Source organism: Triturus cristatus, chromosome 11 (genome assembly GCF_964204655.1).
Source record: "Triturus cristatus chromosome 11, aTriCri1.1, whole genome shotgun sequence".
In the NCBI taxonomy this organism is placed as follows: domain Eukaryota; kingdom Metazoa; phylum Chordata; class Amphibia; order Caudata; family Salamandridae; genus Triturus; species Triturus cristatus.
Genome location: NC_140594.1, coordinates 184636992 through 184664329, shown reverse-complemented (window position 1 = coordinate 184664329; position 27338 = coordinate 184636992). Strand labels below are relative to the sequence as shown.

Below are 27338 nucleotides of genomic sequence, written 5' to 3'. Positions count from 1 at the left end.
TGGGCTTAAGGCACCCAGCCAGAGGGGTGACTGACATATGTCTTGGCAGTGTGGGTGTTGGGCATGGCACACAGAGATGTGTGCAATGTCGACTCTTCATTTTGTCCTGCTCCCAGACACTCAGCCTGCAAAGGCAGTGTGTGTGTAAGGGTACAGGGCCCCTAAGGGTGGCACAATGAGTGCTGCAGCCCTTCGTGTTCTTCCCTGGTCACAAGGCCCTGGGTACCTAGGGTACCATTTACTAGGGGCTGACATGTGGCCAGGGTTTGCCAATTTGGAGTTTGTATGTTTTAAGGAAGGAACATAGGCCCTGGGCACCTGATTGGCAGGAGTCCAGGGTACACTCAGTCAAAGTACATTCAGCAATTTAGCAAAAAGTGGGGGCATACCATGCAAGAAAGAGGGCACTTTCTCACAATAACAGTACTTTTTTTGATTGTGTATGATCCAGTAAAGTTTACTGTTCTTTGCGTTAAGGTGTTTGACAATTCAATGGAGAAATTAAATAGTGCTAGCCTCTCTCATAATCAGTTTCATGACATAACCTATGCAGCTACAATATGGTTCACTGACTTAACGTACCTGAGAATTGGCTTTTTGGCCTAAGTATTAAAACAGCAGGGGACTGTAGTGTAACACATGGAAAATCTAGATTGCATTCACTTTCATTGGCCGTTTAGTCACATGCTTATTGGAATATTTTTAAATAGGTTGGGTGATAGTATGTATGGTGTTTATGTTTAGCCTATCAACATTTTGGGTTACATAGAGCCCTGTCCTGGTGTTTATAAAAGAAACTTAGCTAGTGAAAACTGGTGAAAGTATTTTTTCTTTGTGGTCATCTTCAGATTCTGTGATTTATTTTTTTTTTTTTTGTTTCTCCTATTTTAACAGGTTTTTTGTTTTTGTATCCGTGACCTTGCCCACTGTTTTAAGGGTTATGCATTAAATCTCATTTAGTTTGATTAAATCTCACCAGTCAGATCGCCCTCTTCCCCCCTGTACTTCCATATTTAATACAACCGGCCAATATCCAAATGCCATGCTAAATAGGGGTAACAGGGGAGCAGTCACACAAGATCAGAGTTCTAACCTGTCTCCTTGCAACCAACCTAACGTGCCCTTATTTGCCAGGACAATTTCCACGGAACCATCTTATTTACCATCAGCAGTTACACCATATACAGTTGTACTCGCAAATGTACCCAGACTAAGGGTACAATATAGCGAATCCTGGGAAACTTTAAGAAACAGGTCACTCCACTGGTTGAGCACGAAGGTTGGCTTTATGGAACAACTTTTCATGGAATTTAAGATGGCCGGAGGGACAAGTGGGTTGGCAAAGATTGAAAACCCTAGCAGGTGATTGTGTGGTGCTAACGTTTAGAACACCACAGCTAGTGGAGAACATTTTATGGAAGGCACGGAATAATAGCATGATTGCGGGGGGCATTAATATACTGCCCCTCGGCTTTTTTTTACCAACCGCCTTTTGCGCTGGAGAGAGGCGGTATAAGTAGAGATCTGAGGCGAGAAATCAGTACACATACAACGTACCGGTGGGAAATCGGTTTGCAGTATTCCCTTCCCTAGAGGAGATTGACTGATCCAGTCAGTCTATCAAAAACCCCTTAAGCAATCCAATGGACAAACTTTTTTCGAATCAGAAATTGACTCGAGTCCTAAGAGTGCCATTGTAGGGGATGAAGACAGGCTGAAGAAACTGAGCGAAAGTATAGATGACAATTCCCTAGGTATCAGTGACATTCCAAATTATAGACCAGAGATAGGGCTGGGAATAAAAAAAGGATAGGAGCGCAGCCACCTCTTCACCCACTGATGTAGCATGTGACACCCAAAAAATACTTACTGATAATGAGAATAGTGTTACGATTTAATACTGGAACATAGCGGGTCTACGGTCCAAATTAACTAATCGTCTCTGGCATGAATTTGTGGGGAAGTTCAGTATTCTTTGTCTGCAAGAGAGGTGGTCTCTAAATGAAATCTATATTGAAGGCTATAAGACCTATCACACACCTGCTATACCATCTATACATGGGAGGCCTAAGGGAGGTCTGAGCAAAAATGTCTCTAATTTGCTGACGATAGACAGAATATCTTTCATAATCTCAAAACCGAATTATCAACTTGTGATCATGAATATGGATAAACAAAACTCTATCGTCCTGATTAATTTCTATAACCATGCACAGAAGGAGCAGCTGGTGGACATTTTAAAACAGTTCAGAAATACCCTACAGGAAATTCAGACTAGCAGTAAAGAGAATGTTTTATTTGTGTGTGTGTGGGGGGGGGGGGGGACTTTAATACGGCTTTGTGTCCACATAATGATGTAACCTGCAGACTGTTAGATGAAGATAACTACAATCTACCCCATTTCCCGCATTCTGTTTATGGAGATGCCTTAAATGAGATTCTATTTGTTTTGGACTTGGGTTTTGCTAACGTATTAAGTTCACCCTCAATTCCATTTACCCAGACCTTTAATGGGAGAGGACTGAGCTCGATTATTGATTTTATAATAATCCCGAATAGGTTCGCTCCTCTCCTATTGAGCTTAAAACGCACAACAACGCCTTAAGCGATCATTTTCCCTTGACCGTTTCTATATCTCTCCCCTCAAAAACGTGTAGCCTCCATAAGAAGAGGATATAGGCATCTCAAAACCTGGTAATTGATCAAATAAATGGTACTCCCTAAAGTGGGACAAGGTAGAACCGCAAAAGATCACGAAGATAGTGGTTGAGAAAAGTTTTAAATCAATTACGAAATGTCTGAACGACTCTACACCACATGAGGAAGTACTGGAAACATATGCCCAAATAACAGAAATAATCCGGAATACGTTGAAAGTCGAAATAAAAAAGGGGAATGGGAAGACCAAGGGGTGGTTCAATAGTAAATGTACAAAAGCCTATACAGAATCAAAACACACATTACATAAAAAAGAAAGGGATAGGACTGAAATAAATCGGTGTAGGAAGGCTTATAACCAGGCCGTAAAAACACGTAATGGAGAATTCAAAAACAAAACCTCGGCCGACCTACATAAGGCAAGTGTTAACAAGGACAGTACTGCCTTCTGGCGTGTGGTAAAATCCCCATTTCTGACAACAGAAGGCTCCCCTACCATAGAAATCGCCATTGATGAAGGACATTGGGTGGAACATTTTTCCAATATCTTTGGACAGGCAAGGGAGGAGGATGGTATAGTTGTTGGTGCTGCAGGCCCTGCTTTTCCATCAGTAGACTTTCCAATAGACTTAGCCTTCACCCTAGAAGAGGTACAATCTGCACTAAAAGCTAGCAAGGGGGAAAGGCTCTGGGCCCAGACGGTGTACCTGTTGACATTTTCAAACATTACATAGAGCTATGGGGACCATTATTAACGTGAGTGTTAGCTACTTGATGCAAGATCGGACTTATAGAAACGTGGTCCGTCCATTATGGTACCGATCTTTAAAAAAGGTGACGGACAGAATCTGGCATGTTACCCGCCCCATTTCATTGCTTGATTCTATGGGCAAAGTGGCAGGTCGTATAGTCCTTAATCGGCTCCAACAATGGGCCGAGGACATTTATGTCCTATCAAACCTTCAATTTGGATTTAGGGAGGGGGTGGGTACAATAAAACAGGGCCTTAATTTAACCATCCTTATGGGAACATATACAAAGGCGAGAAAGGTAAAATTGTACCTGGCCTTTGTCGACCTAACCGCCGCATTCAATTGTGTACGCCATGAAAAACTATGGAGTATCTTAGCGGCAATGGGGGTGGGGGCTCCCTTAATTCATTTCCTAATAACTTTATACAAATGCAAGAGCTCGGGTACGGTACGGACCCAAAGGAGAGTGTACAGCGTCATTCCAAGTGGAGAGGGGGGTTAGACAGGGCTGTGTTCTGGCACCTTTCCTATTCACTCTATACACCAATGGCTTGGAGAAAGCCATGTTGGAAAGGTGCCGGGACTTACCTCGGTTGCAAAAACTCCCTATATCTTCCCTACTCTACGCGGACGACGCTGTAATTATGGCCCGAACACCAATAGGGCTACAACGGGCTCTCAATAGCTATGAGTTTATGAAAAACTTAGATCTAAGAATAAACGCCAATAAAACTTTAATAATGAATTGTGGGAGAGGCGGAAGGAAGCAGAGGGATACTTATGTAGAGAGTAAAAAGGTGGAAACCACTATAACGTACCCCTATCTAGGAATTTTAATCGACCACAAGGGCTCGGGGCCCCAGGCCATTAAAGCCAGGAAACTTCTTTTTATGAGAATGACAGCCTTAGTGAATTTTTCAAAAAAGCTAGGAAAGAGGCCCCCAGTAGAGCTGATTAAAATCTATAAAGCCGGGTCAAGTCCCTGGACCTAAAGACTACTGGCCTTGCGGACGATGTCTCGGAACTCCAGGCTGAGGTTCGTAAGTTACGAACCGCGAATGACCTCTCCGCCCGCCGGCTTGAAGACTTTGAAGGTCGGGCCCGGCGCAACAATGTGCGCCTTATTGGGGTCCCGGAAACCTCAGAGGAGCACTCCGTGGATTTACTTGTCGAGGACTTGGTGGTGAATCATCTTGCGCCTAAGGGCCTCGGCAGGTCTTTTGCGGTGGAGCGGGCTCACCGAGTGCCTGGTGGACGGCCTAAGGTGGGAGCCCCCCCGCGGCCGATTGTAGCCCGGATCTTTAATTTCCGGGATCGAGACGCTATCCTGCAAGCATCAAGGGTGACAGGCCCGGTGCCTTTTCAGAATGCCTCCGTGAGCTTCTATCCTGACTTCACCCAGATGGTGCAGAAACAGAGGCAGAGTTTTTTGGGGGTAAAGCGGCGGCTTCGGGAGATGGACCTGAAGTATGCCATGCTTTTCCCCGCCAGGCTACGTGTGGTGTATGACGATCGGACTTTCTTCTTCGAATCACCGGACATGGCAGGGGACTGGTTGGATGCGCTCCCGCGGCGACAGCCTGGCCGGGACAGCGTGGATGGAGCAGAAGGAGACCGAGATGGCCAGAAGTGATATCTCCGGTGTCGGCTGGTTTTTGACTCCGCTCCGGACAGTGACTCGCACCTTACTGCAGTAATGGGAGGGCGGCGTGGGGAAGATAGGAGCTCTTTCCTCCCTTGGGGTACTTTTCGTAGATTTGTTTTTTGATAGGGCGACAGGCACACTGCAAGTTGGGGGGGCTTAGTAAGCTGACGCAGGGGTGCAGGGAGGGGGGGGGGGATTCGGGATATGGGGGTTGTTGTTGGGGGTTGTTTTCTTTTTTTGCAAGGCGTAGCAATGGTTGTCAGTATTGTCCGATCGTGGTTCTCTGCGGGGGGTGGGGGTCTCTTTGTGTTCAGGGATGGGGGATAGGGGCTTAAACATAATTAGCTGGAATGTTAATGGCTTAGGGGATCGTATTAAACGGGGGATAGTCCTGCAATTCTTGAAACGGACCTCGCCAGATGTGGTCCTCCTGCAGGAGACCCACCTTATAGGGAATATGTGTTATGCGCTTAACAGAAAGGGTTACAAATTCATTGCTCACTCGGGGTTCTCCACGGGCTCCAGGGGTGCGGGCATACTCGTCAGAGCTTCCCTACCATTTGAGGTTGACTCCACCATTGCAGATGACAGGGGGCGCTTTGTGGCTGTGGCGGGGAGGTGGGAGGGCAGAACGTTGGTATTGGTTTCTGTTTATGTCCCTCCAGCCCTGCAGGCCTCCACGTTTGCTGATCTGGGCAAGGCCTTGTTGGAACTCCCCGAAGGGCTGCTGGTGGTGGGAGGAGACTTCAATGCGGTTGGTTCTGGAACGCTCGATAGGCACCCGCCCAGAGACATCGGGGGTGCTCAGAAGTGGCTTCCCGACTTTATAGATACTTTTGGTCTGGTAGATTGTTGGAGGCTACGGCACCCCACTCAGAGACAATATACCTTCCATTCTGGGGCCCACGGGAGTTTCTCTCGGATTGATTACTTGCTCACTCTGGCTGCCCACGCCTCTTTGGTGTCTGAGGCTAGGCACATGGCACGGGGCATATCTGATCATTCACCGGTGTGGGCCCGTCTTGATAGTGGCCGGGTGGTGGGGGGGCAGGGTGGCTCCCATTAACCCCTGGTACTTTCGTGACCCCAAGATGCGCAGTGCGTTGCTGAAGACAGTTGACCACTATTTTCAAGAAAATCAGGGTTCAGTTGAATCAGCGGTGTCCCTATGGGAAGCTTTTAAGACGGTATTGAGAGGGGAGGCCCTTTCCTTGGTAGTGGCCGCCAAGCGGCGGAGAGACGCTGAGGTGACACAAGTAGAGGGCGAGGTAGCGGCTTTAGAAGTGGCCTTGGGAGAGGATGTTGCAACGGCCACACTGCATAATTTGAGCTTGAAGCAATTGGAATATAGGGACCTGGTGACTAACGCTGCCAAGACCCTCAATAGAGCGCAGCAGGGTCGATTGTACGATGTTGGTGATAAGGCTGGGAAATTGCTGGCGTGGTTGGATAAAAAAGAGCGTGTTAATCGTGTGGTGCCGGAGTTGTCGACGGATGGGGGAGAGGTTGTCACTGATCCCGACGGTATAGTTCAGTGTTTCTCGGACTATTTTCGTACGGTGTACACCTCGGTCTCGGACAGGCCCACTGAGGACTCGTGTGACCTTCTGCGAGACATCACTCTGCCCTGCCTTTCTGCCATTGATAGGGATGACCTCGATGGGGATATAACGGTAGATGAAGTGGCGTGTGCTATCCGAGCGTTGCGCTCCGGTAAGGCTTCGGGCCCAAATGGTTTGCCGATTGAGCTGTACAAGCTCCATCCTGATAAGTTGGCTCCTCACCTGCGCGCCATGTACGTGGAGGCGCGGGTGAATGGGTTTCTTCCTCTCGATCAACGGCTGGCGACGATTGTGGTTATACATAAAGACGGTAAGCCCCGGGACAAGTGTGGCTCCTATCGGCCGATATCACTTCTCAACGCCGAGCCGAAAATCCTTGCCAAGATCCTTGCTAACCGCTTGGTCCGGGTGCTTGGCGACTTGATCCACCCGGATCAGTCGGGCTTTATCCCGCACCGTAACACTGCACTGAATCTTAGACGCCTTCACGGAGTGATTGCTCGGGCGGGCACGATACGAGAGCCGGCTATCGTGGCGTCCCTCGATGCCACGATGGCCTTCGATAAGGTGGAGTGGGCATACCTATGGGCTGTGCTAGCCAAGTTCGGCTTTGGGCCTGGATTTGTAGGCTGGGTGAGGTTGCTCTATGAGGGGCCTCTTGCTCGCGTCGTGGTGAACGGGCGGGCGTCGACACCGTTCGAGCTCGGGAGAGGCACCCGGCAGGGCTGTCCCCTGTCGCCGTTGTTGTATGCCCTTGCCCTTGAGCCGTTGGCGGCGTGGATACGATGGCACCCGGATATACGTGGGCTTCGTTGGTCGCCTGACCACGAGGACCGCATTTCACTCTACGCCGACGATATTCTGCTATACCTCGCCTAAGAAATCTCTGATAGTGGTTTGTGACGTCTTGACTTCTTTCGGTCGGAACTCTGGTCTTGTCATCAACTGGGAGAAGTCACACTTGTATGTCCTGTGTGGGGACGTCCCGCCGGTCCCGCGCAACTGTTCGATCCAGATAACCCGGCAGGGCTTTGTGTATTTGGGGATCTATATTTCCACCGACCCCATTTTACGATACGAGAAGAACTTGCTCCCTCCCTTGGCACGTCTGCGACGGGACGTGGCGGGCTGGCGGCGGTTGCCGCTTTCCTCCCTTGGCCGAGCCGCCCTGTTTAAAATGATGTCTCTTCCCCGTTTCCTCTATGCCCTGCAGAATACCCTTGACTTGGTCCCGGCCAGTTATTTCCGTGAGGTCGAAAGCCTCCAGCGCACGCTATTGTGGGAAGGGCGTCCGCGCATAGCGATTGCTAAGTTGACGCTCCTGTGGTACGACGGTGGTATCGCGCTTCCAGACATTCGACGTTATTACTGGGCCACCCAGTTGAGCGCGATTAACCATGGTGTGTATGGTCCGGCGCTGAGCCCTGGCTTCGCCATGGACCGCTGGTTGCTGCGTGGGGGCAATTACCACAGAGCGTTGTATTCGAAGTCGTCCGACTTAACCCTTATGGGGCCCACCAGGGTGGCCATGCGTGTATGGAAGGTGGCGACGGATTCACTGGGCTGGAAGGGTAAGCTTACCCTTGCCACCCCTCTGTTTGACTCCGATATTCTGGGAAAGCTTTGGCATACAAAAGGGTTTGCGAAGTGGGACCTGATCGGTATATCCAGGGTTGGAGACCTTTTGGTTAAGGATAGGATAAAGTCATTCGAGGAGCTGCAGAAGGAATATGAGCTAGGGAACTCTGAGTTCTTCCGCTACGCCCAAGTGTGCCACGCCTTGCGGTCAGTCCTGGTAGAAGGTGAGAAGGTGCCTGAGTCCTCCCCGTTGGAGGACCGGATCCTGGACGGCCATATGCCAGAGAGTACGATCTCGCTCATTTACAAGAAACTTATTAATGTTCGGGCGGATCTTCTTCTAGGGTTGCGCGACCAATGGATCAGGGATGGCCTTGAACTGGACGACGAGGATTGGCAGTATGCAGTTTCTTCTCCCAAAGAGGTCGCGATCCCCGCGCGCCTGCGGCTGGTGCAGCTTAAAATACTCCATAGGGTCTACGTGACGGGGCCTAGGCTGGTTCATATGGGTTTCTCTGATGAGGGCTTATGTAAGAGAGGCTGTGGTATGGTGGGCACCTTCCTACATATTATTTGGGAATGCGGTGTGATCATGGAGTTTTGGAGGCGAGTACACGAGGTGATGGGGGAGGTGACGGGCATAGTCATGCAGCCTGAGGCGCGGTGCTGTCTCCTGAATGTTTGGGGTCCTACTGACCACGACGCGGCACAGACCCAATGGGTGACCCTAGGGAATATGGTAGCCAAGCGCGACATCGCACGTCTGTGGGGCTCTAATAGGCCACCTACATTGACAGCGTGGATGGAAAACATGGATTGGAGCATGTTTAGGGAGAAGACAGTGTATTGTGCTCGAGGGCGCCCTCGGAAATGGCACTCTGTATGGGGGCGATGGAACCAGTACAGAGGGGGCATATGCCTGCACCCGGACCCGCCCGAGGAGCAGCTCTCCCCTTAGCCCCCTTTTTCCGGCTTAGACCTCTTTGCTGAATGTGCTTGTCCTCTTGAGTCCCTGAATTCCCCTCCTTTCCCTTACTATAAATCTGTGTCTGTTGGACGAAACGGGGCTCGCTCCCCCTGATGGGAACCCTTTTGGTGCTTATAGTGATTACCGCCTTGCTTGTGTTCTGGTTTCGATTTGTGTTTATTTTAAAACAGAACCTTTGCCTATCCTGTCAGTGAAACGTGGACACCCGTATGTGTTGTGTTTCTAAAGCTGCCGTACCTCCGGGTTGTCGGCTGAATAGCTGTGTCACTGATTTGCAAAATAAAGGTTTTGGACAAAAAAAAAAAAAAAATCTATAAAGCCAAGTGTGTTGGCACGGCTACCTATGGGGCTGGGATATGGGGATACTGCGATGTAAATGAAATCCAGAGGGTAGAGAACGCATCTTTAAGGTATTTACTGACGGTCCCACGCTGTACATCAACCTATATTTGCCACACTGAGTTGGGGCTGCCATATATTAGACATAATAAAGGTGCAACCAGTCCTATTATGGCACCGGATTTGGACCTCGTTAAAAAACAAATTTAACAGGGACGTGTTAAGTGATAGTCTCAAATTAGAACATGTTTTAGAGATCAGGTGGATGAAATATATAAAAGAATTTATGGTCGATCTGGGCCATCCAGAATACTACCACAATCCTCCTTTGATGGGTTCTATCTCAAGAAAGGTTTTTAAAGAAACAATACTTGACCCATATGGAGGCAAACAGATTCACCAGGGAGGCATCAAAGCCTACGGTGCAAACTAACCAACTGATGCGGTCTCCCACCGGTATCCAACCATACCTAACATATACATTAAGAGGGTATGATAGATTTGTTCTCACGCGTCTCAGATTTGACGTATTCCATTGTTTGGTAAGTTTTCCGACCGTAAATGACTGGTCTAAAATACTACCAAATTTCCCTTGTGACGGAGTCTCACCCCAAACAACAATCCATGTAGTCCTGTTCTGTAAATTTTATTTGGAACAAAGGAAGAGGTGGATCAAACCCATACTGAAAATATGGCGTATGAGGCAATGCCGCCCGGCCTACCTTGCTTTGCAGTATTTAGATGACTGCGTTGTAAGACAGTGTTATTACTGAAATGCACGATAAGACGTAGGAAATGTATCTGTATTTTGCCACCTTCCTAAAGTATGCTGCTAGGCCTTAATTTTTTTAGAATTTTTTAGATTTGTGAATGATGTGCTAACTTTTTATACCAATCCTTTTTATGATCACTGTATAATAATTGTAATATGTAATAGTAAAACTGTGCCAACTTTTGAAATTAATTCTTTTAATGATCTTTGTATAATAACTGTCATGTGTTATTGTAAAACTGCTTTTATGGGTGTTTTTGTACGCTAAATTGAAAACCGAGTAAAGCTAAATTCATTCATACTATCCTCTTCAGATTCTGTGGTTTCTTTGTTTCTCCTATTCTAACAGGTTTTTTTTTGTATCCGTGACCTTGCCCACTGTTTAAGGGGTTATGCATTAAATGTCATTTACAAATGGCAGTTCAACTTTTACTTTGGTTACAGATTGATAGTTGAAGAGATTTCAATCTGAAAAAGAAAAAAAAATGCTATGTACCACAGTGTTCTTACCTGGTTACTACTCCAGAGCTGAACTATCTATGGTGTTGTATGACATTCTTATTAGTGTTTGTTTTAAGTCATCTCAGCTTTGGCTGCTGCAGTTCATAGACTAGAATTATAGGTGGTATTAGCACAATAGTCTGTCTAAGCACGAGCAGCAAGACCAAGTATCCTATACTAATTCCCGCCTTTATTAACCCCCTTTCCTGGTTAATTTGCATAAAATATACAAATAAATCTACTCCACTTGAGAACACTTTAGGGAAAACAAACATTCGTTCAAATCCCCGGTAATTCTACGGGACGCATTCAAATGTGCTATAAGAGGGCAAATCTTGAAACGCATGTCCCAAAAAAACTGTGGAATTAAGAACACTACAATCGCTAGGTGCTGAAATCATAAAGAGGAGGCGTAACAAGTCCCTACTGAAAGATATCTGATAGAGACATCTAGCCGCAGATTCCTTACCTTTGAATTATCGCCAGACTGGATCCAGTAAAAGTAGCTCTGCGTGCCGGTATGTCCACCGGATGTGACGTTGACAAATTCCTTCTAAGCCCTCCCCTGATTCGCTGACGTCCGTTTCTTCCTTCCGCGAGTGGTACCTCTGGCAGTTTTTGGCCTAGCTTGACGTTTTTCAACGACACATGCTTTTTTTCTACTACGATGTCAACCTCGCACCCTCATTCATTTGTGTCTTCAGCCTCTGTTGTCGGCGTTGCAGGAGCGCTGTATGTATAAGTGGTTTTATTTATTTCTTTACTTTGATCTTTCCTGTGGTATGTCGAACTTCACTACCCCCCTCACCGCCCCACAGCGTTACCTGTACGAGCCGCCACTAGTAGTCGGTCGTGGTACTCTTCTCCCTCCGAGTACCGCTTGAGGGCCAGCTCCCAAAGTCCTTAGTCTTCGCTGTCGACTGGTAAGTCAACGCCATAGGCAGTCCTCCCCAACTTTTCCGTGTATGCGCGGTGTCTCTGTAACTTCTCTTATTTCTCTGGCTATGGATTCAGATCGAGAATCTACCCTGCGCCTTACGATTTTCCCTGGTGCGGAGGCGGCTCTGGATCAGATGAGGGAATACTTCTCTCCCTTCAAGCTATTTTTGGTACTCTGCCTCCATCTGGTGTGTGTCTTGGCCCCAAGGAGGCCGTAGAAGCATTGACTGGTTTCAAGCCGACGGGACCTCCCTCGGTATCAATGAGTCCCTTGACTCCGGTGCACAGCCTTTCGGCGTTCCCACCTGTGACACCAGTGTTGGATCCACTGGTGTATTTTTACAAGAGACAATGGTACAAAAAAGGCCACAAGGGTCCTGGGTTAGCCTAGACCAATTTTATTTAAACGAGTGCTAGTCAGGTAACCAAAACAATTCAGCCCGCGGGGGGCTAGTTACGCAGTATATGCAGGGACGCAAGGTTGAAATGACATCACATATATTAACAGCATAAATGGAGTATTATTTTTTTTCTATTCAGGTGATAGTTCTGGTGCTCACAAAAGAATATAGTGAAGGTGCGTGAAGTGAGGGGCGCTGGTGACATTTAAAATTACATCTCATTGACAACAGTAAGCCAAACTCCGAAGCAAATTAATACAATAAAGGAGTTGTGGGTTGACAGCGTTTCAATCTCATAAATTCGAGATCATCCTCATCAGGACGAAAGTATGTGAGCACGAAGAATTTTCCAGAGTAATGCAGAGACAAAGGGCCACAGGGGGCCGGAATGAGGGACCCTGGTGCGGCGGGTAACACGTCCAGAGTCACGGAACCGAAGAAGCCAACACCCCGGGGGACGTGGGTGTGCGACGGCCGTAATGGGTTTAGGGGAGAGAAGTAAAGTCCGAGGGCCACAGGGGGCCTGTAGGATGTGGAACGGCAGAGTCCCGAGACAGTTGAATGTGACAACTCAAGAGCTGAGAAGGGTCTTGGTATGGACGATGAATTCCGGTGGCCACGGGGGGGGTAAAGCGAGGAGGGAACGGCGGAGTGAAGCCGGAGTCCCAGTTCAGTTAAGAAAAACACCCCGTAGAGTGTGGGTGTTACCAATTTAAAGGTCCGCTAGCGTCGGGCCAAGGAAGATGCTGGGCGGAGGCTCCGTGGTTGTCTCCAGATGGATCCACTGGTGTAGACATCAGCGTCGACTGCGCCGTTCACGCTACTATGTCTCTCCTCCCTGATGCCAAGGTGTCGCCTCTTCGACGCCAGTGACTGTCAGGAGTGGCGTCAGTAGGACAGTTCTTTTCACGCTACCTTCCTCTGCTTTCAGAGGACCCTCTGCTATTTCCCCCACAGAGACTAGTATTTGATGTTGGTGATGACATGAGTTACGCTACTCAGCCTACTCCGGAGTTTCATTGAATGTCTGATCTTGGTGAGGCTAGCGGCCTTGACTCTTCTCTCATCCTTGGACCTGTTTTCTCCTCCTAATCTTGCTACAGAGGATAGCTCTGCTTATGCTGAGCTTTTGCACAGTTGTGGTCCTGGGGCTGCATCTCCCTTCTGCAGAGGCTTCTATTGATCCCCTACTTGGGGTGCTTCATCAGGGCCAGATGGGGGCGAGCCTGTGCTCTCCTTCAGTAAAGCCCACTTTGATATTCTGTTGGGCTCTTGGGCTAAACCTGTTCAAAGGCTTCAGTGGACCAGTCTATAGCTCTTAGGCACTGTCCTGCCCCTGAAGACCCGGTCTGCCTCTTGCGAAAGCCTACTCCGCACAGCTTTGTGGTTCAGGCTGCTACAGCCTCCTCCGTCGATGCCCTGCCTGACGTCCCTCCAGATAGGGAGTCTAAAAGTCTAGATTCTCTTGGTCGATATAACTTTTCTGCCACCAGTTATGCTTTTGCGGGCCCTTAATACCACTTCTTCTGGCCCGTTTTTTCTCATGTTTTGTGGCATTCTGTCTCACACCTTCTCCCCTCCGTCGCTGATGACACCCTGGACACTCCTAGTTAGCTCCTCCAGGATGGCTGTCAGGTGACTAAATTTCTGATTTGCTGTGGTGTGGATACTACAGATTCTGTCGGCGAGCCATGGGTCTTTCGGTAGCTCTTCGCCGGCGTGCCTGGTTACACACACCTGGTTTTTCAGAGGCCGTTTAATCCACCTTGGTGGGCATGCCTTTCGATGGTCAACATCCGTTTGACTCCACTTACAGTTTTCGGGATAGTCGGGGTGGAGTGAAATCTTAAGACCTGCTTGCTATACCGTCAGTTCCCCTTATCCTCCTGTACTGAGCATGTATAGGGTATGGCCACCTGCTTGTTCTTACATGTGACCTGTTTTGGAGCAGGGCCATGGATTTTTTCTTTCATGCTTCACCTATGAGTGAGCGGGACACCTGCTGGTATTTTTTTTTTTAAATGAGTTCTTGACTTGTTAGTGGGTATTTATGGTCCCAGTTATTGGGGCGCATTTTGTTTTATGGCCCTAATGGCATCCACGCTTGTTGATGCAAGGTGTTCTTTTGTTTTTTCTGCCCAGATTCCATTGGGGTATTCTGCTTCTCGGGTGCACAGTTGCCTTGCTCCCTGCCCTCCAGGGTACTTTGTTGGTATCCCTCTAGATGTTTCTGGCACTTTGGTATCCCATATAAGGGACGTCACATTAGCGTGTTTGGTAGGATTGTGCATGGGGTTTCTCATTGCTCTTTTCCTTCACCTTATTTGGTACCCTTCCTTCCTAGCAGACTCTAGGAGAGAGGGCATAGTTCTTGACCTAGGGCACATTGTCAGCTCCTGCCCTAGGCGATTTTTCTTCTTTCTTTTTTTTCAGGGTTAGCGCCTCTTTGTGCTTGTTCCCTTTATGCATGCTTACAAAGGTTTCTTGTAATTTCTTCTTCTCTCAAAGTTCTTTGTGGATGTACCATGTCTGCTTCTTGGCATGGGTGGTCTACTCTGCCGACTCTCGTCTTTTGTCTGTGCCACTGTGTGGTCTGTTTTTACTCTGCTTCTCCCCTGCACATAGCTGTTGTTGTTTTTCGCTTTTGATAATGTTTTTGTGCCTTATTGGAAACGTTTCCATGACCCTTCCTATACCAGTCCCAACCCTTCGTTTTTAACTGGTTGTTCTCTCGAGTGTGTGTTCCTTGGCCACCCTCTCTAGGTTGGTTCGTAGGGATGTTTGGTATTTTCGTATTTTTCCAGGGACTTTTCTTTCCCGTTTCAAAGGCGAGGATAAAGATCAAACTCCTTGGAGGTTTGTTATCCCTTTAACTCCTGAATAGGAAACTAGTGCGCCCTGGTAATGCAGAGATCCTCACTTTTGATGTAATGGGGATTGTGGCTGGACACATGTTGTCCCGTGGACACTGGACATTCCCTTTACTTGTGGAATTTTCTCATCCTTTCTCCCGTCTCTTCCTTTGGAAGAGGTGAGGTTCTTTCGCCTCCATAGTCCTTGTATACTATTGGTTTCTTGCTGTGTTTTAATTACGCCTTCTGACCCTTTTTATGGGCCTTCTTTCCTATGAACACATTTCTTTTGTGACCTCTGCACTATTTTGCCTGACAATCCGTCTGTTACTCCAGTTCTTCTACTGATCGGTTGGTTGTGGACAACGCTTGTGGTGTTGGTCTTCCCACACTTTTTTCTGTCTGGTATATTTATTTGTCTAAGATGGAGGCTGGTTGTCTGAACAGGCTCCCCTGTGTCACCCTTGTCCTTCTTGCTCTTTTACAGTCCCAGATTTTGGACTTCGGTGCTCTATTCTCAGTTTTTCACTGGTTGTGTTTCCTTTTGGTCTTCTCTCCATCGCCGTATAGTCGCCATTCAGTCTGTAGTGTTATTGACCGATTACTTTCTTTTTCTGGGGTTTCTGATATCTTCCACGTCCTCTATTCTCTTAACATGTGACTGTTGCTGGGCCGCCACTTTCACATTCCGTCCTCCGTCCTCTGTTGTGCATATTCTATACACTCTTCTTTGGTATGTTTTATTATACTGTGTATATGGTGCATTTCAATGTAATATTTATAAATATATATCTCATTCTGTTGTGTCTGTGGTCATACATCATTTCATTGGTATATCTGTAGACATTCATGCTGTTGCCTTTGTAGGAGAGGGCGTGTTTTTGCTTACGTTGATGCGTTTTTCCTCGTGTCCCACAGGGCCTTAATTGATTTGTTGCTTTGCAATCGCAAACCTTCCTCCGATGGGTTCTCTGGTCCTGAGAGATCGTTTCTCTGAGTGTTTTCTGTAGCCGCAGATGGTCTAAGGCCGTCTTTATTGTTGTGTGCCATTCTTTCTTACGGGTTGGGTGGTGCTTTGCATCGCTTGCGCCTATGGCAGTGAGCATGGTTTCGGTGGTCTTAGCCATTATCCTTGGCCCTCAGCTCCGTCCGCTAAATGGTCCAGTTACCACTGAAGATGCTCTGATGTTGTACTTATCTGAACTGTTCTTCTCACCCATGCTTATTCTTCTGCCGTGGGTGTCATTTCTCATTTTATATCTATTTCTAGTGGTTCGTTATCTCCCTCACAGCCTCTTCCGACAGTCGGCGGCTCTATATTAAGACTGGTTGGTCCTAGTCCGGGGGTCTTTCGTGGACCAGTTTGCAGACCCTCCCTTGGGGAGGTTATTGCTTGGGTATCTCATTGAAAGGTAAGGAATCTGCTGATATGTCTAACAAATGAATAAGTTACTTACCTTCGGTTATGTCTTATCTGGTATAGATGGGATCGAGCCGCAGATTTCCTCCTGACTCTCCCTCCTCCCTGTTCTGTAAACTGGCTTGTCCTTTCCTTTCCTAGATTCCTTCTGACATTTATCGTAACTTTTAGTTGAACAAAAAAAAAAATATATGCTTCCAGTGCCTGCTGGGACGTAAACACCGGTACCGACACGGCTGGGGATCAGTTCTTAATTATGTATTTTATTCACTTTGTCAAGTATAGCATACCATGTTTCGGCAGACACAGCTGCCTTGTTCTCATAGTTAAGACTCTCAAATTTATGATTTAAATACATGTGACTCTGTTGGTCCTTCCTACAGCATAGAAATGGAAGATAGACTTCTGGGCACTAGATGTACAATTTTGCCTCATTCTCTGTGATTTAAAGTCATAAGAACTTATTCCAAGTTATATTTCTCTGTTTTATATGAAGTGCAAGTGCTGTAAACATTCAGTGAAATAGTTGAACTTGGTATTTAAAAAAAAAATCTTTTTTTAAACCTTTGGTTTTTAAATGCTAGTACTGTAATCGTGCAAATCGTGTTAAAATACAGTAATACATATTTCCAACCTTCCTGTTCTATTTTCTGTGTGTCTTCTGTGAGAGATTTTATACATTCAAAAAATTATTTCTAAACTCCACTCATGATGAATTCAAAAACATCTATAGGCGCTCCCTTAATATTATGAAGTTTCTACTCCTGCTTTTTTCAGTTTTTAAAAATATGTACGTATATATCTCTGGGGGAAAAATAACAAGTAATATGACATCTGATTTACATAAAGAAATGTATTTTTGGGCACACTGTTTCCAAGCAGTTTCATTAAGTGGCTCTGTGATTTAGCACGGAAAGTGGTCACGGAAGAAACTGGTGTCAGGGGAGGTTTTATAAGGACTCTGGCAATGTCCCATCCGGTGGACGACATTGCTATGGAAATGCTAGACACCCTCTACCGACGCGCAGAGGTACTGCTGTGGAAAAGTGTGCCGGATCCAGTCTGGCGTTCAAAGATAAGGAATCTGCTGCTAGATCCTGTCTTTACCAAATAAGGCATTACCAAAGGTAGGTAACTTATTCATCAAACAGTTAAAATACACCTTTAACGCCAGTCAGTAAAAGGATCTACCTCAGTATACATCCCCAGAAATCTAGACAACTCCTACTTCTCAATGTAGCCGGCAAAATGCTTGCCACCTCTCAAATTTAAGAATTTCAACAACCAAATTACTCCTATTCAGTCCCAAGACAGTTCTCAAACTTTAAACCAAAGAGATTTTCAAGGTTTTTGAAGAATTTTATAGGAAACTCTACACCCGAATTGCCATGAAATTAAAAAAAGTGCCTAGAGTTCCTCAATTCCCTCCCTATTGCCTCAGTTTCCAAAGTTGATAGAGCATGCTTGGACCAGCCAATAGATATGGAGGCGATTGTTAAGGCAATAACATCTATTCTTTCAAGGAAGTCACCATGGCTCGACGTCTTCTCCATTGTTTTTATAAAAACTTTACATCCTCCGTCATCGGGCTGCACAAAAAGACACCTTGATCACTTTGCTCTACATGGCATCATCTCTTGCATGGCTTCCGAAACCACAATAGTGGTCATTCCCTAAGAGGGCAAAGATTACTCTGACCCCAAGAATGTTATCACATTTCTCTTCTAAATATGGAAGCTAGAAAACTGCATACCCAAACTTATTCATATCTCCCAAATGGGTTTTGTCAAATGACGTCTTGCCAGAGACAACATTCATATATGCTGCCATATAAGAGAAAAGGCCCAGCTCTCTACTCTTCCGACAGCGGCGGTCACACTTGATGGTGAAAAGGCTTTCAATAAAGTGTCCTGGCCTTTTCTCCACACTGTGCTTGAATACCATAAACTTGGTAACTCATTTATTAGTATAGTGTTGGCGCTTTATTCGAATCCCAAAAACAAATGTCAGGATTCAGGGCACCACCTCCACATTTTTTGATCTACACCAAGGTACAGGAAAGGGATGTCCTCTCTCTTCCTAGCTCTTTTTACTTTCTATTGACCCCTTATTCAAGCTACTGAACACTGCCCCTGTTATCAAATGTCTCCAGTTTGGGGTTAATGTATATAAAACATCAGCATATTCTGGAAAACCTACTTATCTTCTCAGAGGACATTGAAAATGCTATCCCAAGTATTAGCAATATTATCCATAAGCTCTTGGAGGTCTCTGGATATACCTTAAATAAGGACAAAACTGCAGTATTTCCTTTAAGCCCACTATGCTTCCCATCACACTTGGGTGACTCAGGACTCAAGTGGCAGTCCTAACGTCTTAAATACCTGGGGATTTAGTTATGCAAAAACCTAACAGACACTTTATAATGAATCCCAGACAATCGCCAAAGTTGGAGATCTCCTAACTGCTTGGCCACCTACATTTATTTTGTGGTGGGTAGGCTTCAAACACTAAAAATGATAATCACTCCAATTGCAATTTTTTGTCATTCATGCCACCCTTGAAACACTCCTCCTTTTTCCAGGAAATGGAGAAAATCACATTGAAGTTCCTTTGGAATGACAAGAGTGAGGATCTCATACAAATCCCTTAGGAAGAGCTTTCCTCGCAGAGGCTGTGACCTACTAAACAGCCTTCCTGGCAGCTGAAGGCACTGTCTGGCTAATCCCAGAAACACCAAATACCTCACTTTGGTTGAAGATTTGAAGATTGAACGTGACATATGGTCCCCCTTTAGTACGTCGCCGTCTTATTACAATACCAAAATATATGCCACCTCAATCCCATTGCATACCTTATGAACACTGCAAATGGGCTAAAGATGCTAGACAAATGTTTGCTGGAATCTATTCATAATTCCAGAATGGCATCATTATGGCTCAATCCAAAAGTCAATGCTGCAGTCACTGCTACCTTTGCACTTTTGTGGGCCTCTTTAAGGCATCAAGCTAATCGGGGACCTTTACGACGACAACAATCCGCTCCCCTTTTCAGCACTGGCCAAAACATACAACCTTTCCAACTTACACTTCTACATTTTCCTAAAGATTAAAGTTAAACTCTCCAAGCTGAGCCGTTATAAACCTTCAATTCTAGTGACCCAACTCACCTTATGGCATGACTCTAAGACATATTGCCTCTTAAGTTTTTTTTATCCAACCTGCGTCGCGTGCCTAAATTTTCGATCAAAGAAGACGCTCCGTGATCGTCTGGCTTGACGTCACGAAATGTGCCAAGAAGCGACCCTGTTCCGGATATCTTCGAAGAAGATTATAAGCAAGAAATCTTCGACACACAAGGAGCCGAAGAAGAGGAGGAACACATTTCCGTGTCTGAAGTCGACTCCAAAATGGAAGAATATGTTCCATTGGGCCAGCGTACCATGAACAGGTTTCGAACGCCTTTCGCTCTGGATTGAGTCGGCCCCATTCCGGCAGCCAATCAAAACCCTCGAATCCAAAAACAACTTCGGCACCGAAACCAGTCTTCTGATCCGAAAACGCTGGCGACAAAAACTTCGGCACTGAAAATTCTAGCACCGAAAGACAAAACGGCTCTCCCCCCTTCCATGCAGCCTCATTTCAACATCCCGCCTTCCAACATGGACCCAAAACAAAAAGAACTAGTGATTAATCCGAAAACTGCCATAAAAAAAGGAAGACCGAGATGGAGGGAGCTTACCACATTCCACTTAAAACAGAAAAATGTGGCTACTTATCTTATCTAATAGACTACTAGCCACATATTCCTTAACGTAGAATTATCCCCAGGCGTGAGACTGGCTCCAGAAAATCTTTGCCGCAACATCTCTGCGCGCCGAGGGTGGTATGTCGCGACCCCGCCCAGATGTCCGCGGACGTCAGCGAGGTCACAAGTCCCACCCCGGTACGTCAGTTGCCTTCTTTTCCGCGTGCAATGTGGATCCGGAGTTTGTTCCCTTGACCTGTTTTCAGGCCTCTTAAAGCCTTTGAGTTGGGAACAGTGTGCAATGCCTTCGGGTTTCAAGACGTTTGTTTCTTGTGCGTGTCAGATGTTGGCAACGGACCCTCACCCTATTTGTATGTGGTGTTTGGGCGAGCACCATGATTCTACCGACTGCGAAGTTTGTCAGCATCTCAAGCCGAAATCTCGGCAGGCGCGCCGGATGAAATTGCTTTCGGCCTGCTTGTCCAGATCGGTCTCGTCGCAGCGTCCGTCTCCTACCTCGGAAGGGTCCAGAAGCCGCCAATTCCGGCTGCGGCATCGTCCTTCACGAGGCCCCACGGGCGTTGTTCGCCCGCCGGTAAGTCCTGCAGCTTGCCACCGAGGCCCTGTCCTACTTCTGCAGAGGGCTCAAGTTCCTCTCAGGACGTGCGCCCTCGCCCGTTTGCACCCTATCCGCCGTTCCATGGCCTTGGGACAACCAGGGCCCAGATGAAGGCCTATGCTACAGCTCTGCAGGCTTCTTTGGACCCCCTCGTCTTTCTGAGACGTCCTGCGATCCCTCACCTTGCAAGGGGCCTTCTGCTGACTCACTGGCGGCTTCGCCCCCGGCGCCGACTAGTTTGGCTTCAGGTTTTGGTGGTTGTGGTATCGTCTAGGCGCAGCCCTAAGTGATTCCCCTCTTCGACCCACGGCGTCTCTGCCTCGCCGCAAAACCCCGCAGGTTCCCTGAGGTGTCGCAGGAGGTCGCCGGGACTCACGGCTTGTCCCCGATTCCCCCCTCGGTCCTCTGGGGAGGCGGCTGTCTTACCAGAGGTCGAGCTGATGCCTGTCCGGCGTCAATGGCTTTCCTCCCCTGCCCTGGCAGGGCCACGGGTGGAGGTCGGGACCCGGGGCGTCTCCCCGAGCCCCTCTTGGTCCTCTGCACAGGCGGCTGCCTCGTCAGACATTGAGCCGGTGCCTTTTCGGCGCCGTTCATTGGCCGCTTCGGATCCGTGCCCGCCCCCTTCTCCAATGAGGCACGTGGTGGTGGAGGTCGACTCGGCACCCCTGGAGGATGCTTTGGCGCCGATTAAGGACTCACCGGTTCCTGTGGTGGACTCCCCAGCACCGTCCCAACGTCGGATCGTCGACTCTTCTCCGGATGTCCCTTCCTCTCCGGAGGATTGTAGTCTCCTTGTCTCCTCTTCACCGGAGACTGGACGCCGCATCATTGTTTTTTCCCTGGCGGCTTCCAGGGTGGGTTCTACGCCGTCTCTGCGTTCACAGCCCCCGGACCCACTCTTCCGCTCCCTGCAGTTGCCTGCGCCGGAGGCTTCTCCACCTTCTCCTGACCCCCTCAGGCCCCTCACTCGTCCATGGGACTTCCATCATACAGGGGCTGGCCTTTTCTTCCTCCAACATGGCACGGGGACGGGCGGCTGAGTTTGCAGCCTTCGCCCACGGAAGAGTTGCTTCCCCCCCCCCCACGACGCTCTACGGAGGAGAGTGTCGCTTTTGTCCGGGCCATCTCCACGGCCACTGGCATTTTGCATTTGGGCAACCACGTCGCTCCACTCCCACTTGTTGGTTCTCCACCAGGGCTCTGGTGGTGGCGAGCCGTTTCTTCCATTTTAAGCTTCGCTCCACAACTCTCTTCTGGGGGGCCAGGGGGCATCCTGCTACGGGGGATCTGGTGCCTCAGCCGCTCCTTCACCGCCCTACCCTGCACGATCCATTCGTTTTTTTTCCCCACCCATCTGCCCAGGGCCCTGTCCTGCGGGCTGCTTTTCCCTCCTTGCCTTCGGTGCTGCTCCCGCCGTCACAGGAGTCCCGGTGGTTGGACTCCTGGGGGCGTAATATTTTCGCCTCCACTAGTGCTGCTCTGCGCGCGCTCAACACACTTTGTGTGTTGGGCAAGGCTACTTCCGACCTGTGGGATTCCGCGGAGTCCCTTCTGTCTCGCACCCCCCACGAGGGTGCCCGCGCTGATCTGTAGCACCATGTGCGGGATAGTCGGTAGTTAGTTACATTTATTCTCCGTTCGGCCTTGGACGTCTCTGATTCTCTTGCCCGCGCTATGGCGAGTTCTGTGGCCCTCCGCCGCCATGCTTGGTTGCGGTATGGCGTCTTTACGGAGAATGTTCGGGAGCGTCTTGTTGACCTGCCTTTTGATGGGGCTCTGTTATTTCACACCCACGCGGACTCCGATATTCAACGACTCCTTGCGGGGTTACGTCCCCCTTCCCCTCCGTAGGCTTCGGCTTGTCAGTCCTCAGGTGTCTTATGGGAGGCGTTTCTCCCACCTTTCTCTTTGGCACCTTGTGTTTTGGTTGGCCCGTCTGTGTGCAGCTTGGAATGCCTTCAGGGTCCTTAAGTTGACCCCTCTGTTCTGTTGGCTGCTGGTTCAGCCCTTCAGCTTGTGGTGAGTGATTTTTGGCTGTTAGTGCAGCTGTATAGGTCCTCAGGTTGGACCCTCTGTGTACTTTCTGGCTGATTGGTAAGCCGCCTGTGGTGTTTTCCGCAGGTCTTTTGTGTTCTTGACCTCTGCTGCGGGTTTCCCTAAGAGGTGTTTCCCTGTTTTGTTTTGGGACGAGTCATACACTAGGTGGGGTACTTGGCTATTGTATAGCTCTGTCTTCAGCTGGGCGGGTGTGGATACCTTCTCTGGTTCCTCGCATTTTCCTGGCGTCATTGTATACCGCTTGAACCGTCCTCTTTCTCTTCCGCCTTAGCGCAGCTCCAGGTTCTGTCCCTCTCAGTATTCGCTGGTGTTTCTATCCTTCTTCTACAGGGTTTGCCTGTTGTCCATTTTTGCCCTTTATACCTGCGGGATATATGCTTCTGTGGCCTAGGTTATTCCTGGTGCTCTCCTGTGTTCTGGTTGCCGGCTTTCGGTCTGTACTCCTGTGTCTCTTTATCTTCTGGCCGGTCCCACTTCTCTTCGTGGCCCGGGTGGTGATACTGGGACGGTCATTCTCTAGGGCTTGTTCTGGGGTTCCCTTGCCTCTGTCTTCGTCTGGCGCTTGGTTTGTTCTGGGCACGCTGCTTCATGGTATTTGCCAGCTGTCTGCTGCACACGCCTGGTAGTTTTAGTCCATCTCCGAGGACATCGGCGTGTGCTCCTGTCCCTTGCTTTGCTGGAGCTTTGTGTGTCTGTGTCTTCCTTCTCACGTCTGCGCTTATTGGCTGTGGAGCCGTTCCTGCCTTGTTCCCTGCCTCAGGGCGGACACCCGTTCAGCTGTCCTCTTCGCTGTGAGTTCTCCTGGGGCGGGCTCTGCCTCTGCTCCTCCTCTTTTCCTCGGAATTGTGGGTGGTTCTTTTCTTCCTTTGGTTCTCGCTGGGTTTTCTGGCAGACGCCCTTTGCTCCTCGGGTAGGCTTGTGGTATCCTGGCCTTCCCTTCTCCTTGTTCTTGCTTACTTCTGCTTGGAGGGGGCTGGGACGTCCTCCCTGTCCCCATGGCACATCCCCTGTTGGGGCCCTGTGTTCTTCCAAGCGGGTGAAGTTCACTCGCAGACTCTCCTCCCCTCAGAGTATGGCTAGGGTATCTATTCTACGTTAAGGAATCTGCGGCTAGTAGTCTCTATCAGATGTACAAGTTACTTACCTTTGGTAACGATGTATCTGGTAGAGACGATTCTAGCCGCAGATTCCTCCACGGCACGCCCTTCCTCCCTGTTCTGCGAGGACCCTTAAGCTTGGTCTTCTGATCTCGCCGCCCTCTTCTGCAGGTGCTCTCTTTCTCTTCCTCCCTGGCGGGATGCTTCGTTCTGTTTTTGTTGTACTCCTTCCTTTCTGGTACTAACTCTTATTGTTGCTTGGGGGTTCTGACTCCTGCGCTCCTCTGGGTTGGTGTTTTGTGGCTGTGCCTCAGCCCTTAGCTTTTTAGGGGGGATGCGGCACTCCTTGCTGGTGTTGTCTTGGGGTGATTTGTCGTTCCTCATGTGTTTTGATCTTGTTGCCTTTCACTATTATAGATTATGGTTGCAGGCTTTCTGTCTGCCCCGACATATTTGTTATGGCTCCGCGTTGTGGCACGGTAAAGTTCTCAGAAGAAAACTGACGTCAGCGCACCGGGGTGGGACTTACATGACCTCTCTGATGTCACGTCCACGGACGACATCAGGGCGGGGTCGCGAGGTACCGCCCCCGGCGCACATAGATTCTGTGTCAAAGATTTTCTGGATCCAGTCTCACGCCTGGGGATCAGGGGTGGGGGAATCATATCGCCCGACGCCCGAACCATGTTGTTTATATTGACGGGCAAGAAGATTTATTGTCTATTTATGTCCGACGGACATGTAGACATTAATCGCGTTTTAATCACGTTAAAACAACAGGCTGTGGGCACTCTGGGGCTCACAGCCAATCCGAAGCTTGCAGAGAGCCTTTGGCGGCATCTGATTGGCTAGCAGCCCATGACTGGGCTCTAGCCAGTGATTGGCTGGGGGAGTGAAACGTCACTCAGCCTCTGCAAGCAGTAGTCCGTGGCCGCCACGAGGCTTGCAATAAGCATTCAGGTAAAATAAGCAGTTTTGCCCGCTTGAATTGTGTGATATTGTGACGGAGGTGCTGCGGTTTTCTTTTATTTATATTTTTAGCAACCGTGCGTGGGTAGATTAATTAGTACAAAAGCCTAGGCCTGGCCCGCCTCGGCGCCTCAGATGAGGACGTCGATAAAGCGTATCGCAAGCAGGCGCGCTGCGCTACCACCGCTTCATGGGGGAAACACCCATTACAACAAATTCAGATTCACGCGCTGCCATCGCAACGTGGGTTTAACATCGCGGGTCCGGAGCCTTCATACCGCAGATGGAAACAGATCTGCAGATTAATGCTTTCAAAAGAGACATCCGTTGGTGACTTGCAATTTATAACTTAAAGTCCTAATATAGGAATAGTGAGCTGTTCACTTTCAGGCCAGAACTGCGTAAAGACACCGACAAATATACATTACAAAATTGATTAATGTTGCAAAGAGGGTACATTTGGCGAAAAAACGATTCTTATTATTAAAGGAAGCTCCCAACTTTGCTGTTTGTTTTTCGACTCTGCGTTTGTGCTTCTCCACACCAAGCACTCTTAAACTACTGCCTACCAGTATGGGTGGCATGTGACTCCTACACTTTCACTCCTTTGGCTTATGGGCAAAAAAACATTGTCGCACACGGCGCAGCCAGCACTAAAAGCTTTCGAAGCACCTGCTGCAGCGTTTCTTTCCGCCGGCAATTACCAGGCCTCACAGAAATGTGTAGGAAACTTGTGTGATGAATTACCATCCTGGAAAGAGATCCGTGTTTTGTATAGTTGAGGTTGTGACCTCGGTGAAGTTAGTGCAGATGGTTAATATGCCTGCTGCAAAGAACATGTACGAAGTCGATTACAAGATTGCATAGGATGGGAACAGATCTGCAGATTAATGCTTTCAAAAGAGACATCCGTTGGTGACTTGCAATTTATAACTTAAAGTCCTAATATAGAATAGTGAGCTATTAACGTTCAGCCCATAACTGCATAAACACACCGACAAATATACATTACACAATTGATTAATGTTGCAAAGAGGGTACATTTGGCGAAAAAACGATTCTTATTATTAAAGGAAGCTCCCAACTTTGCTGTTTCTTTTTCGATACAACTTACAGATTCACAAGGAACGTAGGGCTCACGTCTGGCCAGCTGCAAATGTGAGGGGGAAATGGCAGGAGGCATGCTGGCTGACACCTTTTATATCCCACCCATACGTTTTTACAAGGGTGACGGTAAATTAGTACATTACGTATGGTTTGAAATGTACGTATTTTGTGGGATTAAATACACAGCCAAAAAAATGGAAAAAAAGGGGAATAGAAATAAAAGAATTGCCGTCAAGGTTAAGGGGAGGGGGCGCAGGGGGGCAGGGACGCGATAATATCGCTTGACAAGTTTTCCTTTAGCATTATTATTGCACAGCATTCAATGGTTTACTGATTTTAATAAAGCAAAAATATATTAATGTTTCTCTGTCAGCGGGAGCCCTTAGGTTTGATGTGGAACGGGGGTAGGTGGGACAAGTGGACTTTACAGGACATGTAGATCTCAGTGGCATTTTGTCCCTTGGACAACTAGATTATTTGGAAAATTCCACACCCCTGTGGGGATAATTCTACATTAAGGAATCTGCGGCTAGAATCATCTCTACCAGATACATGGTTACCAAAGGTAAGTTACTTGTACTTTTCCCCATCCACTTACACCACCTTCCCTACTTGACCCACATTTGTTAATTACTCTGACAAATTGACCACAACCACAGTCACCTGACCATCAAGATGACGGAGATGGAGATGACCATATACCAGGGCACGTTAGCCCTGATCCATGGGCTGACTAATACAGATACGAATACTGACAATGATCAGGATCAATATCCCTCAAAACCCTCTCCACCAGACGATAACGTAGGGTACATAGTTACTCAATAGGGCTGCACAATATCCAACTTCACAAAGAAGCCCTTGAAGAGGATTTTCTCTTCGAGACCTTAAGTTCCTCACAAAGAGCAATACACACCGGGGCGTGGCCGAGCCGACGACCATGATGGCTGCCTGACTTTGGTGCTTCGGAGCCATCATGCCCGTTTTCCCGCCTAACCATGTCCAGTCATGATCCATCTGGCCCCCTTGCACTGTAGCGAGCACAGGAGCCTCCAAGGGACCGTCGGTGGCGCGTTTAGTATCCAAGATCCTCATAGACGCCTAATACAGCCAATGCCGAGCCCAGAACTGACGCAACCTCTGGAGGCCCCCTAGTCAACAGGGGACTCTGTGAGTCTGGGGGCGGGGTCCTGGGCTCGAGCTCCAGGGTTGCCACTCCGGATGCCTGCCGCAGTGGGGGACGGAGGCTCCCCCTACAGCACTGCCTGTCTTTTGTCAGGCCCAGCCTCGTCACCATCACCGCCCATTTAGGAGAGCGTCTGCGATGCACGCGG

The 27338-nt window shown here is 48.3% G+C and overlaps 1 protein-coding gene across 1 annotated transcript in view; it reads left to right on the top strand.

Annotated features, from left to right (window-relative positions):
- Nucleotides 1-27338, top strand: part of NAA25 (N-alpha-acetyltransferase 25, NatB auxiliary subunit) — a 792299-nt gene that overhangs the window by 502878 nt on the left and 262083 nt on the right. The window lies entirely within an intron of this gene.